The following is a 16,981-nucleotide window of genomic DNA, read 5'->3' as shown; positions in this document are numbered from 1 at the left end:
TTTATTTATTTGTTTAGTCAATGAAACATAAAAATGATATTATGGCTAGATTTATTTATAAATTTTTGTTAATGTTTAAAAAAAAAAAAAGTTTCATCCTGTTTCTATTTATTGGTCACCAAGTCCATTTAAACCATATCTCGGTAGCAGAAACAAAAATCCTGAAACATTAAAAGTAATAATAATAATAATAATAATAATAATCCTTAGGAATATAACTGGTCCCTGCTTACATAGGCCCTTCAAAATTTGTTCTGATGACACTCACTGTCCCATGACATAAAATTTTGGGCAGATCAAAATTTATTTTTACATTAAATATTGACATTTTGGCCATTCTTTCGAGTTTAGTCCTAACCCTCATCCAGCAATCATCAACTGATTAGAACTAGAGATAAAATTCTTCAGGTATCTTAAAAAGTCTTAAATTCAGATTCAGTGGGTCTTAAATATCTTTGGTCTCATTACCGCAAAAGTTTCACCAGTCTGACGGACCCAGTGACTGTTTACAATCATTGGACAGACGGAAGATTTTTATTACATTCAGCGTAAACAGCGATCGATAATGGATAGTGTATTTCTGGTATCAATGTTGCGCTGTTGAGGCTCATGCTGCCTGTCTCTGTGAGAGACTTATATGGAGAAATCAAATCAAATGAGCATAACGGCAAACATAAAGAAACTCACAGAACAAACATACTGAGGTAAAAATTAAAAATGCTTAGTTTATTTATAAAATGATGATGATGATGATCACATACCATGACAAGGGCACTATTTTGCTAAATATTTTCATGATTGCAAATGTTACATTGATTTTGGCTCAAGAAACAAGTAGTTAAGTAGTTACTTATATTTTAGACAGAATATTGACTGTTTTGTTCTATTTCACCAACGAAAATAGTTCCAAACAAAGATCAGAAGTATTGCACATTCTCCAAGCAGCACTCGACTTTTTTGTTCCTGAATGATTCAGTGTTTTGAATGAATCGGTTGAATGAATAAGTGACTTACCGCCACCTACTGGTGCTTTAGTTAGTTTAAAAGTATGCATTTTTCCACCAACATTTCTTATTTGTATATTCAAAAAAAATGTATTTAAAACATTAATCTCATAATTTATACAACACATAATTTATTGTGGTTGTAAATTTTTAGTGCAAATTATTTAATTTGATTGCTAACAGCCCTGTTGTGTATATAAAATTTCTTCATACATACATTTGATAAGGTTAATAAATATTGGACTTTATGGAGGTAGATAACAACCTGGGGTAAATATTAAAAACATGCAGATTTAAATATGTAAAAGCTGAATAGAAAACTGATGAAAATATTGCTTAATTTACACCACCAAAAATATTGCTGATGCAGAGCTTTTGAGGGATATTTTGTATGGGATATTGTCTTCAGATGTGAAAAGTTCTCTATATACCGTAATAATAAATAGCATTTTTGACAGCGATGATATTTTGTTTTCTTTTTAAATTTAAAGACACATTAAATATTACATTTACATATGTAATATAATGTGTATTTCCTTCACAGGTTTGGTCTTAAATTTTACATAAGGTGGTATTAAAAAGGTCTTAAAAAGTCTTAAATTTAACTTGTTCATATCTGTAGACACCCTGTAAACGTTATCTAAAATAAGTGATCATACACACATTTATTAAGCTTTTGTATGCTATTTCTAGGCACACATTTAGGTCCAATACTTTAAACAAAATGACAAAACTGACATTACCTGTTATACTGATCGATCCGCACTCACAAAATAGTCTTCTTTTTAGCGTTTATTTTACATTAATCACCAATAGGATAAAACACCGCCGCCTGTGTTTTATAGCTTAAAATGAACGCTAAAAATAAGAACAGAACACTTCCTGAGTTTTCAAAAAAACAATAGTTTTGAGAGATGTTTTTTTTTTTTTTTTTTCTCCTACAAGTGACTTCCCGGGCTCCGTACATACTCGAGAATCAATTTAGAAAGTTAAATGTGTCAAGGTCATGTAAAAAAGCGCCCCCTTGTGGACAATTAGTAAATATGGCCATTAATTAATCAAAGGACGCGAAGGAGGCGTTTAACCATTTGTTTAAATGCTTAAAGTGTCCCAATGCACGTTAACATCTACAATCTAGAAACTAATGACTGAAATAACGACTAAAATTATAAATTTTGTCTAATATTGGCTTTTCTTCTGAAGTGTGCTTGTTGCTGCTGCTTTTTTGCTTTCTCTGTGCCTCCTTTCTGCGTTCGGTGTGACAAAAGACAGCTCAGCCTCGTTATTCTGACTGTCTCCTCCAGGCGGCGATAGACAGGCTTTTTCTCTCTCTCTACAGCGACCTCTGTAGTGCTTAAAGTAAAAAAAGGGTGTTTAGGTGGTGTTACTGAGTGGTCTTACTTGAAAAATAATTAAAGGGGTTTTAATTTGGCAGTGAAGCAATTTGTTTTACATTTTTATTAATATTAAAAACTGTTGCCCACCAAATCAATGAAGTGTAACTACCATGCAAGAAGTCATTTTGTTGTTAAAACAAAAGAAACAGAAATATTCCTTTAATATTTTTTTCCCTTTGATATATACGTATATATTATGTTTTTCTTGACCTTTTTATGTTTTTACCCTTTTATGAAAAGGACATTACTAGCACTTCCAAAACATTATAAGATACGATACTCTTCTTAGACTAGTTTATAACTAAATTCATTATCAAATATTCACTTATGCTTGCAAATAAATATTACACAATGGAATCAGCTATAATTTTTCGATCAGCCTGACTGCGACGGTGTAAAACAGACACGCCCTTCCTGTTTTACACGTTGCTATTGGTTTAAAATTGTCACGCCCTTTAGATAAAACGTCCAATCCGTCACAAGAGGCGTTACGGTTCTCCACTCTTATTGGTCAGATTCGTCAGTCAATCAAATTGTTTGACAGCGAATAAACACACCCATTGTGCATTGTTTTTGTTTCTTGGAATCAAAGTGGATTAAAAGTGGATTAACTGCTTTTCAGTTGTGCTTGAAAATTAATAAACCGATATGCACAACATGTTTTCTCTCCGACTGTGGTCTTTGTGTACATTGCATCTTTGTTGAGGTGATGCCACTTTTACATATTAACAAGCGTGAAACCACATTTTATTACCCGACTAACTGACTCCATAATATCTTAAGGACTTGGCATTTTCCGTCAACCTGTGTTGTGTGAACAGAACCGCAAGTGACAACTAGGTATTTGGCTTCGGGCACATCCCTACTCTGAAACCACTGGAGTCTTTGTATAAACAATCACTAAAAACTCGTCATTGCGCCAAATTGCAATACCATTGCTAGACTATGCATAGCCTGACTTCACCATTAAAACAGTTTGTGAATATTAGAACAACTGCTCACCGGTCTACAAGGGGTGGGGAAAGAGGGTATTATTACTGTATTATAACTGAAAGATAACTGTATTATTCCTCTCAAAAGATGTAAATTTAGTCAGTCTGTATTCTCAGTCAAAGCTGCAAGGGAATGAACTCCTTTCCATCAACAATTAGAAGAGATACTTATGGTTATTTTCAGTTTCATTTATAAAAAAAAAAAAAAAAAAAAAAATGGTTACTGACAACTCAGCACTGTCAACATTAGAACTGTATTCTTGACAGTATACTTTTTTTGTACTGATAGATCTTGGATATGTTGCTTTCTCCTGTCGCCATCTCGCTCTCCTTTTTCTTATACTTTTTTGTCTAGTTAACTACTTATATTTGTATTATAGTAGTGATTTGTATTGTGCATGCATTCATGTATCTGTATTTTTTCAGTATTTTACTTTTTACTCCCTTTTATTTGTAGCTGTGCATATGTGTGTGTAAGATGCTCCGTTGTTGTTTTTAGGGTGACTTTTTAACATTCTGTCAAGGGTCTACGGATGAAAAATAGTCTTTTTGGCTAATTCTGGCACATTTACAGTCATTTTTATTAATGTGCATTGCCTTTGTAAACAAATAAACTAAACTAAACTAAAAAAAAAACAAAAAAAAAACGGTGCTCTCTTTAAAATCTGACACACGAGGCGGGTCTGACACACATCTGATTTTCTCACAACTTTTCACTGTCATTTAGGACTTTTTAACTGTGTTACGAGGTCACTCCCCAAAAAGCTCATACATACAGGAAACTGATTTCAGGGACAGGAAATGTATTCCTTTGGGTTGCAGTAAAGGACTGATGCTATACTGAATTGTTCAATGAATTATTGAACGGAATCATTGGAGCACTGAGCAAAACTGTAATGAGATATTAACTTCGAGACAACAAAATGAACTGTCGATGAAGTCAACCCATTCTCACTCCCAAGGCGTCAAAAACTGAAGCATGGTCAAACTCCTTTTGGTGCCCCTAGGCGTCATTATATGACAAAATAGGATCTCCATTGCTTTCAGTTACTTGCTTTATGCGTCAGGTCAAGACGCTTATGGAAAATGACAACACGTTATCCTCCGTTGTTTTCAGTTGTTTGTCTTGGTTTAATGGTTTGCATGCATTTGTAAAAAATGTATAAATCATTTTATATACATTTATACTTTTATTGGAGCACCTAACCCCACCCCTACCCTAAACCTACCCACTTCTGAACAGCATAAAACACGTAACAGGCAAATATAAGTGCAGTCACAGGTATTTATTGCAAAAACTGACCATAAACAAGCAGTATAAAAGCATTACAAACAAGTCATGTTGCATTCCAAGTCTTCTGAAGCCATACGAAGTCTTTGTGAGAAGAAGAGAGCAAAACAAGGTTTTAATCGCTGAAAATGATCCCGCTCTTGTTAACGCGCTCGCATCTCATTCAAGATACTCCTGTCCCGTAGCATGACGCAATTGGTCACGAGACACAGAAGAGCCAATAGCCTGTCAGAACAGCATGACGCAATCGGTCACGAGACACACAAGAACCAATAGTATTTCACAACCAAGGCTGACGTAAGGCTTCTTCTGGCGGCATTTTTTGAATTCGCTCACAGACTGCAGCACACAGGCTGAGCTTAACGGCGGACGGAGACGGCAATTGCGTTTATTCCTCTCACAAATCAAATGTTTTGCCTCGGAAGACTTGGAATATTCATATTTTTTAAATAAATTATGACGGTAGTTGTATCTGCCTGTTATATCTTGTGTTTTATTGACAAATGGTAGGTTTAGGGGCAGGGGTTGGGTTATGTGCTCACAAATGTGTAAATATTGTAATATAAATAAAACTGTTGTGGCTGTTTACATTGAAAATCACACCCCAACATATATGCAATAATGGCAATGTTATTACCCAATATATAATTTAATTATGACGATAAAATTCCCATTTTGGCGTCGGCATATTGACGCTAAGGGTTTCCTATTTAAAGCAACGGAGGACCCTGCAAGTCGAAAATGACGCTAAGGGTACCTTGAGCGTCAAAAAGCGACGCCAAGTGGTCCTGACCAAGCTTCAATATGTGACGAGTTGGGTGTGAGAATGGGTTGATGAAGTGGATACTGACCTATAATCAACCGACACGAAACCTGTAACTACATATCGCTTGTCAGCAGTGAAGAAGCTCTTAAAATGTTGCGTGCAGCTTTGAATGACTCGGTACTGCAGGTAAAGACAATTTCCAGCTAAAAGAATGTTAAAAGTATCAAAACGTAGCTGGACATTACCATGGTTTCGTTTAAGTCTGCAGCACTTGTGTTTCTAAATGAAATTGCAGAGACGTCATACAACAGGCAACTGCATTTGTTTTATATTGACGGATATGACATGAGCTGCACTGGGGTTCTAATGTTCTGTTGTTAAGCATTATTAAGTCATAAGTTATTATAAAGTGATTCATACGGATGATAGTGAAGAAATATGCCTTTTAAACGTGTTACAGGTTGTTGAATTACACGTAACAACACTTCTACAGTCTGATAAATGATGCATATAAAAGTAAAATGCCCAGCAGACAAAGCAATATGCATACTTATTTACTGGTTAAAAACACACCTTATCACATAATAATAATTAAATCACTGATGATCATTTCGTATCATTTTTAGAATATCTTCATCCATCACTATGTTTGTGCTTTATAAAATAAGATCTTAAGTATGATTTCAGGGTCTGTGTAATGTCCTACTGAAATACACACACACACAAAAAAATTCTAAAAAGTTTTTATTGGTATTAACAAGGCCAAAAAACAATACAAATCTCACAAAGGCATAACATTTTTAATACAAAAAAAAGTGGGGATGGGTTAACCTGAGATTTTAATATCAATAACAATATCACTCAAACTTTGTTTATATTTGTTGAACCGAGGCAGTGGTTGTGATCACTGAGCCAAACGGCCCTCTTCTTTGTTTGACTCCTCCACATCATCATAATCTGTTATTAAATACAACCTTAAATCAGGTCAAATGTTGTTACTGGATGAATATTTTAGAAATCTAAAAAAAAAAAGCCTGGACAATATTAACTAAATTAAAATAAATATGTTAACATAATGAGAACAAAAGGGCTACAATAACTTACTCAACAGGTTTCTCACATCTTCACTGACACTCATCACATCATCATACTCCTCCTGAACACCCTCTGATCAAGAATGACATAAAAACATGTCATATCAGTTTATAAAACACTTACTGTAATCTAATTTGAAGGATCCCTTTTCCCTTCAGTGAATTGATTACACAGAACACGTCTGTTACTTGCTACATGTTTTCTTGTGTGTTTTCTGTTCCTGTGTGTTTCCCTGTCTTAGCCACCTTTCTCCAGCACATTACAATACTCATGTACACATGCAATCTCACCTGTTACACCTTGAGAGCTCGGTCTATTAATGATGACATCATCGTAATTCTCTGGTGCGTCAAAAATTAAATATAAGCCAAAAAAACAACAACATTAAGACAGTAATAAAAAAAAACTGAAACAATCTTGATTTTAAAGGAATATATATTTTTTTTAATTGATAAAAATTGAAACACCTTTTTTCATGTCAGAGTTCAGTCCGCTCGTCATGACATCATCATAGCTCTCAGGTGTGTCTTCTACAAATTCATCACAGACACACATTCATTACATTTGAAATACATATCTTAAGTACACTCTAATATTTTAATTTAAAAGTATATTATGCTGTTGTAATAAGAGAGAGACACCTGTCTCACGATCTGCTTTCAGTCCATCAGTGATGACATCATCATAGTATCCCGGTGTGATTTCCTTCAGCGTCTCTTCTGCATCAACACACAATATGTTTGGATACAAAAGACAAAATATGTTCTTGTTTCAGGTCATGAGACTGAAAATTTATTGAACATTTGGTAATGAATCATGTGATTAATTAAAAAGGTCACTGACCTTTTAGGCTACTGCCATTGGTGACATCATCATAATATGCAGTCTTGAAATCTTTTACTAAAAAAGGAGAGCAGACTGTTAAAATATAAGTAAACAGCAGTATTTAATTAATCAAATATGTAACAGAATTTATTTATTTAGGTGAATTCTTTAAAAAGGATTTGAGTGGAATGTGCAATGAATATGCCCTTCATCTCTCTAACCTGAGAGAAGCTCATCAGCATCTTCATACCCAGAATGCAGTTCTTCAGAGATGAGACTCCCTGTTAAAGGAGAGCAGAACAATCAGAAACATGTTCATCATTACAAACAGACTGAATCCTCATTTCCTCTGGATCATAAAGAAGACAACACAACACAAATATTAATTATTCACATTTTAAAAGCATTATAGGCAGATCCCTATTTTGTTGGGCCTATTAGCAAACACACAAATCAATCCTCGCATGAACCCATTCCTCACTGCCTTCCAGAAATACACACACACATCTGCACCTACACTTAAAAATATATGAACACCTCCTTATTGCAATCTAAAAATACACACAGGAAGAGACACTCACTGACACAAACAAACACATACACTCTCACACACACACACACATAAACATGCACCTGCAGCTCTGTGGTTTTCTGTCAGGAATTCTGTGGTTTGAAGCAGGAGGTTTAACAGGACTAATAATAGATGAACATCAACTGTCTGACAGACTCTTATTAATGGTATTAAATGAGATTGATGGCTCATGTCTCACCCCTCTGAGTGAAGTGATTGTGTCTGTGCTGAATCTCCTCATAAACGGCCTCAGTCGTCGTCCTGTGTCTCCTCTTAGAGAGAGCTGTGAGTGTAGACAGACAAACCTGCTGTCAGTTCACAACACATGACTGATCACACACTGAATAAGACACAATATGACAGTCTCTGGATCTCTCCTACCTCTCCTCATCACTCTGTTCTGCTGAATCAGTATAAGCAGTGGCACTAAGAGCAGTAAGAGCACAACTCCCAGTACAATCACAAGCTCTGGGGGGACGGAGAGAGATGCTGCTGGAGGAGTTTGTGGAGGAGAGACTGATGTTGAGCGCACTGGAGGAGAAGCTGATGCTGTTGTGGCAGGAGTAGTGGACACTGACAAATCTGGAAAAGCTGTCAAAACAGACAAACACATTCAAAATCATAATAATAATATATGAATAATATTCCTCAGTGTTTTGCTGTGACCTGCACAGGTGAGTCCAGCGTGCTCTTTGTGGGAGCAGTCAGTGTGGTTTTTCAGGGAGAGAGGACAGTCCCACAGGTGAAGCTCATTCCCTCTGCACTCGACTCTGTTCAGCCACACAACACCTTCACCAGCACCAAAGACTGAATTCCCATCAGCCCTCAGTGCTGCTCCACAACCCAGCTGCCTGCAGACCACCTGAGCATCGCTGATGTCCCACTGATCATCACAGACTGAGCCCCACACAGCGTTATGATACACCTCCAGCCTCCCAGAGCACCGGCCCTCCCCTCCTCTCAGTCTGAGAGGAACATGATCTAAAACACACACATCAGCCAGAACTGAGCAGCTTTAGAACAACATTTACAACAAAACAAACACAGATATTGAAGCTAGAAGTTTTAAAACTTTTAGTTTTCCTTCAAAATTATTTTGACAAAAATACTAAAAATGCAGATAATATTAATAAATTAACAGAAAATATAGGCTTACCAAACATTCAACAAATGTGTTGTGAATAAACTTACAAGTGCACTGTCTCTGGTGAGGAGATGGTGAGGTAAAACATGTCAGACGACTCTGAAGAGAGTCAGGAGTTTCCTCCTCTGAAATTAAAACATGATAAAATTAATAAAAGTGCATTAGGACGAGACATCTGACATCTCTCTGTGAAAACAAATTATCAGTGTGAAAACTGCCATTTTAGCCTCACAAATCATTTTACTCTTTAGTCGGCTCACTTTAGTTTTCAGAAACAGTTAACTTACCACATTAGACATAAAATGTATGTACAGAAACATGATTATTGAGGACATATTAAATTATTTAAATATCATCCAACCTGAGCAGGTGATTTTGGCCACTTCCTCCTTGCCACAGTCATTCTGTCCCCAGAGTGAAGATGGACACTGCCACAGATTTAAATCATGTGGTCGACATGTTACTTCATCCAGCCAGTTAGGAGCTGATTCCACTCTTGATACTGAATCAGACAAAACTCCAGATCTTCCACAGTTCAGCTCTTGACAGATCAGACTCGCTGTGTCTCTGTCCATCTGGTTCCAGCACACATTACCCCAGGATCCATTGTAGAAAACCTCCACATTCCCTTCACAGCCCTCAGTTAACCTGATCTCTTTAAACTCTAGATAGAAAAGGATGTACATTAAGACAACTGAATTTTTAAAGATAAAATATAAAAAATAACGGTTTAATAAAAGGCTAATGCATGTGCTGTAAGCATTGATTACATCTAAAAACATAAGCATAACATGTTATAAAAATATGTATTGTGACACGTGTCCCGAGCCTTCATCAGCGTCGCCCTGGCAACAAAGGGAGCACACCTGCACCCCGCATTACCGGCAGACCGGCCACACCTGGAACCCATCAGACACCGCCCTTTAAAAGCCACCCTTCCCGCACACTCCGGTGAGTTCTCAGGAAGTCTCTGTCACTAATGTTGTTCTATCTCCTTTCTACCCAGAAGACAGTGTGTGACCGGTCTGCCCAACCACAGGAGCATGACACTGACCCACAACTTCAAAGACACGAGAGGATTGAACTAGAGCACTGCACGGAGCACCGCACCACGAACCCACATTATTGCACAAATAATATCCACCCTCCGGGGTTTTTTTCTTGACTTCTTAGGTCTCGTTGTCGTGCGTGATTCCTCCCTCCCGCCACAGTATGTAATATGTTATTAAAATACGTAATCCCTCAGAGAACATTTGTATTAATAATACTATAATGTGATTGCAACCGTATAATTGTTTTGTATTTTGTAGTGGACTTTTTCTATATTTCTTTGAGGAAGATGGTATACATTTAAAATTATAAAGTTATTTAAATGCAAAAAAAGTGTCTATGAATTTATTTATTTGGTAAGTAAGAACTGTACAATTTGACAGTCATTATCGCAAACAAACCCCTTCAGATCCCTATCCTATGATTACAAGGTATATTTTCTAAAAAAAAACAACAACTGTTTCTTTGATAAATATTTACGCTAATGTACTGTTTACCTGAGCACACGACTCCTACATCCTCCTTGTGATTACAGTCATGTTTTCCCCAGCCTGGAGAAGAGCAGCTCCACAGGGACGTCTCATTCCCCTCACACTCCACCTCATCCAGCCATATGGATCCAGAACCAGGACCAAACCAGGCTGGTACCTGCTGGTTACTGAGGGCCACTCCACACTGCAGCTGTCTGCATACCACATGAGCATCTTTAATATCCCAGGAGTCATCACACACTGTCCCCCATGAGCCGCTGTGAAAAACCTCCAGCCTTCCTGCACAGTCTCCCCCAGAACCCACCAGCCTGATGGACCCCCGACCTGATATTCAGAGAAAGACAAAGATTATTGATCACAAACAACTGAAGAATCTGTCCAGATGTTGTTCTCACCAAGGCAGGTGATTGACAGCTGTTGTGTGGAGCTGCAGTTGAGAGTTTGTGGAGAGCTGCAGTTCCCCAGATGAGCTTCACTCCCAGAGCACTGGAAGCCCGTCACACACTCATGACTGTGTTCAGGACTGGATGAAGAGGAGCCGTAGAAGTTCAGCACAGAGCCACAGTCCAGCTGTCTGCAGACCACAGAGGATTCAGTGAGACTCCAGGAGTACAGCAGAACTCTCCTCCAGACCTGATGGATGAAAACTTCCAGCTCCCCCTCACACTGTCTCTCTCCAGACAACCGCACCAGACCGTCATGAAGAGCCAGAGAGGAATCTGAGAAGAGTTATTTATTTATAATTCAATATATCTAAAATGTATATTTAGGAGTAGCTTTAGTCTGAAGCCCAAGACTTCATCACTGCATGAATGTGCTCACCAGAGCAGATGACTCCAACATCTCGTCTATGAGAACATTCAGTTCGACTCCATGAAGAGATGGAACATTCTGAGAGTTTTGTTTCATTCCCGTCACAATCAAACACATCAGCCCAGATTTCACTGCTTCCCTCTCCAAACCAGTCTGATCCCACAACAGACACAGCAATCCCACAATTCAGCTGTCTACAGAGGACACTGGCAGCTCTCATATCCCAGCATGCATCACACACTGTGCCCCATTTACTGAGATACTGACGCTCAACTCGACCGGAACAGACGTCAGGGCCGTTTACCAGCCTGAGATCAGTGTAACCTGGAAAAAGTACAGGTTTAGTTAGTTAGTTTAGTTAGTGACTATCTCAATAAATAACTACTGCTTCATTACCAGAACATAACAGTCCAATGTCATTCTCATGGGTACAGTTGTGTTTGAGAGAAGTTGATGTTGGACAGAAAGATATATAAGACTCATTTCCTCTGCACTGAATCTCTTGTGTCCACATCCGAGCGTCTCCTTTGCCAAAAGCATCTGCTCCCAGCACCTGTACAGGAGCCCCACAGTCCAGCTCTCTACACACAACCTCTGCATCCTGCTGGTCAAAGACAGCGTCACACACTGAACCCCATGTTTGATCATGAGGCACTTCAACTCTGCCAGAACAGCGAGATCCTCCAACCAGCCTGACTCCTTAAATAAAAAGGTACAATTTCAATTATATTTGCTCATTCTTGTCCTAATATTACTTTACAAAACTAAATCGGTTACATTTCTTCAATTTGTCAGCAGTTTGTTTTGTGCATAAAATTCACTTAGGTTCCTTGCATTTTGTACACATGAATACATTTTTCATTCAATGGATAACAGGGAAAAAAAAAAAACTTGTGTGAACAAAATGCACTCAGCTTGTCATTAAAATGCATTTTGTTTGTGAAATGCACAATTTCTTGAAGGGTATACTTGAATGGTGTATGTATTTCATTTACAAAAGGAATTGTCTGGAAATGCTTGTTGTCCACAAAATGCTTTTTGCGTGATCATATCGTGATTCTGCATGGCACACAATACTTATAATACTTCACTTCTCGCAGGCACCTGCCATAACACTGATTCTGGAGTGAAAATTTGTATCCATCCTGTAATTCTGTGGGAGAAAAGATTAGTAATTATTAAATAAATCTAGATGATTTTACCGGAGCAGACGACTCCAGCATCTTCAGTATGATTAGCTTTTACTCCCCATCCATTGTATCTACAGTTTGTCAATGTAGACTCTGATCCAGTACACTGTAAATCAGAAATCCAGATTCTTCCTGTTCCTTCTCCAAAGTGAGCACTCCTTGGTGCACTTAAAGCCTCTCCACAGCCCAGCTCTCTACACACCACTGCAGCGTCAGGCAAATCCCAGCCAGCATCATGCACTGTTCCCCACTGACCTTTATGAAGAACCTCCACTCTTCCAGCACAGCGACTGCACCTACTAATCGCACTGTTTCTGAAGATAAAAGGGCACAAGGAAGATAAAGAATTTTTTTTTTTTTTTTTTTTTTAACAATATTATGCAATAATTTTGTCAATACTCTTACTTCATATGTCGTTCACATTCACCTACCAGCACATACAATGCTTGCATGGTTGTCATGGGAACAAAAGTGTGAAGGTGATGTTGGACAGAGAGCAAACTGATACTCATTTCCTCTGCACTGAATCTCTTGTGTCCACATCTGAGTGTCTCCTTTGTCAAAAGCAGCTGCTCCCAGCACCTGTACAGGAGCCCCACAGTCCAGCTCTCTACACACAACCTCTGCATCCTGCTGGTCAAAGACAGCACCACACACTGTGTGCCATGTGTTCCCATGAGGCACCTCTAACCTCCCGGAGCAGCGAGAACCTCCAACCAGCCTGATGCCTGAAATGTTAGTCATAACTAAATGTTTAAAATCATAATATAACATTAAAAACATTCCTAAAAATAAAATAAAAAAGTTGTTTATATAGACCAGGGGTTCTCAACCTTTTGCAAGCTGGGCCCCCCCCAAAGCTGGTTCATTGCAGTTGAGGCCCCAGTATGCTTTGCCTTGCAAAGATCTTCAATTCTTGGCTCAATGTTTGATAAACATAGCCTCAAATCATCCTCGATTTGTGCACGATTGCGGTATTTCGTTTTGAGTGCAGTCATTTTTGAGAATCCTGCCTCACACAAATATGTGGACGCGAAAGGGAGAATCTTCAAGATGTCACAGAGTTCAGGATATTCCTGCATCAATGCTGCCCAGAATGACGAAAGAGGGCAGGAGCTAAAGAGTTCCTTCAGTCTACTGTCACTCTTCAGCTCAATAAGCTGTTCCTGCATATCAATTGATAGCTCGTTTGCTGTGCACACAAACGGATCTCGAACCCACGCAAAAGAGCGATAATCCTCTTTAAAGTACGTCGCAAATTGTTTTCTCATTGCTGACAGGTGCTCAGACGCTGATTGAAATAGGGAGGAGAAATCGTGTGACGTGCCTGCATCAGTGATGAAGTCTGCAAGGCTGGGGAACATGTCACAGTTCCCTCGACTGATGAGGCCATGCCAGAGGTCTAGTTTTTGTGTGAGGGCGTGCACTTTGTCTGCAAGGAGCAAAATATGAGTTTCGCGGCCTTGCAAAGACAGGTTGAGGCCGTTCAAGCGGTCAAATATATCGACCAAATAGGACAGAGACGCAAGCCACATAGTGCCATCCAGATGCTTTGCCAGATCTGATCTGATTTCTGTCAAAAACCACTTCACCTCCTCTCGCAGCTCATGCAACCGCTGTAACACCCGCCCCCTGGAGAGCCAGCGAACTTCAGTGTGCAGAAGCAGCTGTTCGTGCCCTGACCCCATCTCCTGGCAGAGGACCCCAAACAAGCGAGAGTTTAGCGGCCGTGATTTGATGAGATTTATCATTTTCACTGATTGGTTCAGCACGGAGTCAAAAAGAACCGGCATTTTTTTTAGCAGCTAGTGCTTCGCGATGGACCATGCAATGTGTCCATTTCACAAGTGGAGCTATTTGCTGAACGCGAGCAGCTAGGCCACGCTCACGCCCCGTCATTGCCTGCGCACCATCCGTGCATAGGCCAACGCATCGGTCCCAAGCCAAACCATTTTCACGGATAAACATATCAAGGACATTGAAAATGGCTTCTCCTGTAGTGTGCGACTGAAGAGGCCGGCAAAACAGGACATCCTCCTCAATCGCCTTGTCCCGCAGATACCTGACATAGGTGAGGAGCTGTGCCTGCCCAGCAATATCAGTGGATTCGTCCAGCTGCAGCGCGTAGAAAGGACTCTTTTTTTTTTACAAACTTTATCAGTTGCTCTCTGATATTATTGGACATGTCTACAATTCTCCTGGCGACGGTGTCATTGGACAGTGGTACTGCACCGAGTTTGGCTGCTGCACTATCGCCTATCATTATTCTGCACATGTCTTGCGCTGCCGGCAAAATGAGAGTCTCGGCGATTGTATGCGGTTTACCGATTCTTTTGGCCACTACATACGATGCCAACTTACTACAGATTAGAGCCCTGCACGGGCCTAAAATTTAGGCCCTAGCCCGGCCCTGGCCCGAGACGCTGAGGCCCTAGCCCGGCCCGTGTCCGACAGCTCATCAGAATTCTCGGCCCGAGCCCGACCTGAGCCCGTCTTTTTTCCAACTTCTCCCAAAACAGCTTATCTACTACTGTTTCAGCTATTAAAATAGTTCAGTTTTGTATGAAATGGCAAAGTGATTGTATTTCGTTTCGTTATTTTATTAAGTTAATTTAGAAAAACGTTTGGAGCATTTTTTTTTTTTTTATTCGTTAAATGTAAGTTTTTGTTTTTTAAAGTTACGACCAAGCGGCCAGCGGCAGACAGCGAGTTGATCATAGCCTATGTTTGATCAATTTAGCTTTCTCAAATCATCAAAACTTCTCCAAAATTAAATCTATAATTATAAAACAGCTCCACAATGTTAGTTTAAACGCTTGAGCTAGATAAATGTGCACTGATGCATATCCAGTAGTTTGTGCGGAGAGTGAAAGCTGAAGCGCGCTTTACAGGACGCTCAAGAATGATCACTTGCATTGGAAACATTTCAAAATACGCTGTCATTTTTGCTCATAAAGGTAAGAGTAAAAGGCTACGTTGTTCAGAACTGTAAAGGGTGTACTTTTATTTGTGTGCACTCACAATATCAACAAAACGTGCTTTTATAAAAAAAGAAAAGAAAAAAGCAGTTTCGGTTTTGAGCAAGCGGAGCGCTTCTGAAAAACCGAAACACAGCATATAGCCTACTTGCCTCACTGACTTGATAAATATAGTATCTATAGAAAGCTTTGAATTACTACTTTAAAACGAAATAATTCGAATCGAAAACAAAAACTCTTTCATTATAAAATCCCTAAAGATGCATTTCTCTCTAAAGGCGCATCCAGTGAGGAGATGGCGTGTCAGGATCATCATCAAATGTATGGCTGATCAAAAATGCAGCTTTTCCCGAAGCTTTGGGAACTTTTTGTAACTCCACGCTCCAACTTCTTCCTGATGCTCTGCATGGTCACCTGTATGCTAATGTGTGCGTATGCGTTGCGTATTGCTTAGGCGATGTATAATATTTATAATATAATCAGTATTTAATACAGTAGCCATGTGTGCTCTCTGCGGGTATATGGGCACAAAAAAAAGGAGAGAAGCTAAATGAGCCCGAGCCCGATCTGTAAAAAAAAAAAATGGCCCGAGCCCGGCCCGAATGTACTCAGCGTGTCGGGCTCCGTCGGGTCCCGACGGGCTTGCAGACCTCTACTACAGATACAGTACACTCAGTGGCGGTTCTACATTGAATTACTCCCCGGGTGAGACCCCTCTGAGCGCCCCCTCATCCGAGTAAAAAAAAATTGTAGGTTTTCTGGCTAAAAATTTTTGCACAAACAGTTTTACTATAACAATATAAGTGTAAGACAAGCTTATATTTCTCAATTGCACAAATCCTTCAACATGAAAAACACAATTCTGCACAAAACAGTATAACTTATCAGAACTTAAATAAATATACTCTATATACATAATAAACACTGTGTTTATTTGGCACTCGACAATCAACAGATTTCCCATCCCCCAACACTGTCACTCACGACCAGAAGTCAAGACTAAACCACAAAGTGAAAATAGCAGTATTCTTTAGTGATATGTTATTTACACAGTGCAGATAGCTTTAGATTCTATTTATTCTATGTTAAAATAAAATAAAAACATGGCGAAAAACATTAGAGAAAAACATTACTTATTGCAAAAATAGTGGTAATTATCTGCACTTCTGCATTGTAATACAGTATAAAATAGTATGCAATAACTTGAGTGTAATTTTTTAATTTTATTTCTAATTATTAAATGGATGCCACCTTATTGGGACAAAAGCCCTCTCTACACCTACCCTAACCCTACCCGATACTTTGTTCAACTTTTGATTATTTCCTTCATTTTTATTAAAAATAAATGCTTTTCTGGTGTGATTTTGAAATTTA

General features: G+C 38.8%; 1 pseudogene; it reads right to left on the bottom strand.

Moving 5' to 3' along the window:
* Positions 1-6,224: 6,224 nt before the first annotated feature.
* The window catches only part of LOC131539572 (scavenger receptor cysteine-rich type 1 protein M130-like), a 40,537-nt pseudogene continuing 29,780 nt past the window's right edge, over positions 6,225-16,981 (bottom strand).

Source organism: Onychostoma macrolepis, chromosome 04 (genome assembly GCF_012432095.1).
Source record: "Onychostoma macrolepis isolate SWU-2019 chromosome 04, ASM1243209v1, whole genome shotgun sequence".
In the NCBI taxonomy this organism is placed as follows: domain Eukaryota; kingdom Metazoa; phylum Chordata; class Actinopteri; order Cypriniformes; family Cyprinidae; genus Onychostoma; species Onychostoma macrolepis.
Note: the sequence above shows the minus strand (reverse complement) of the source record. Positions and strands in the feature narration are given on the sequence as shown.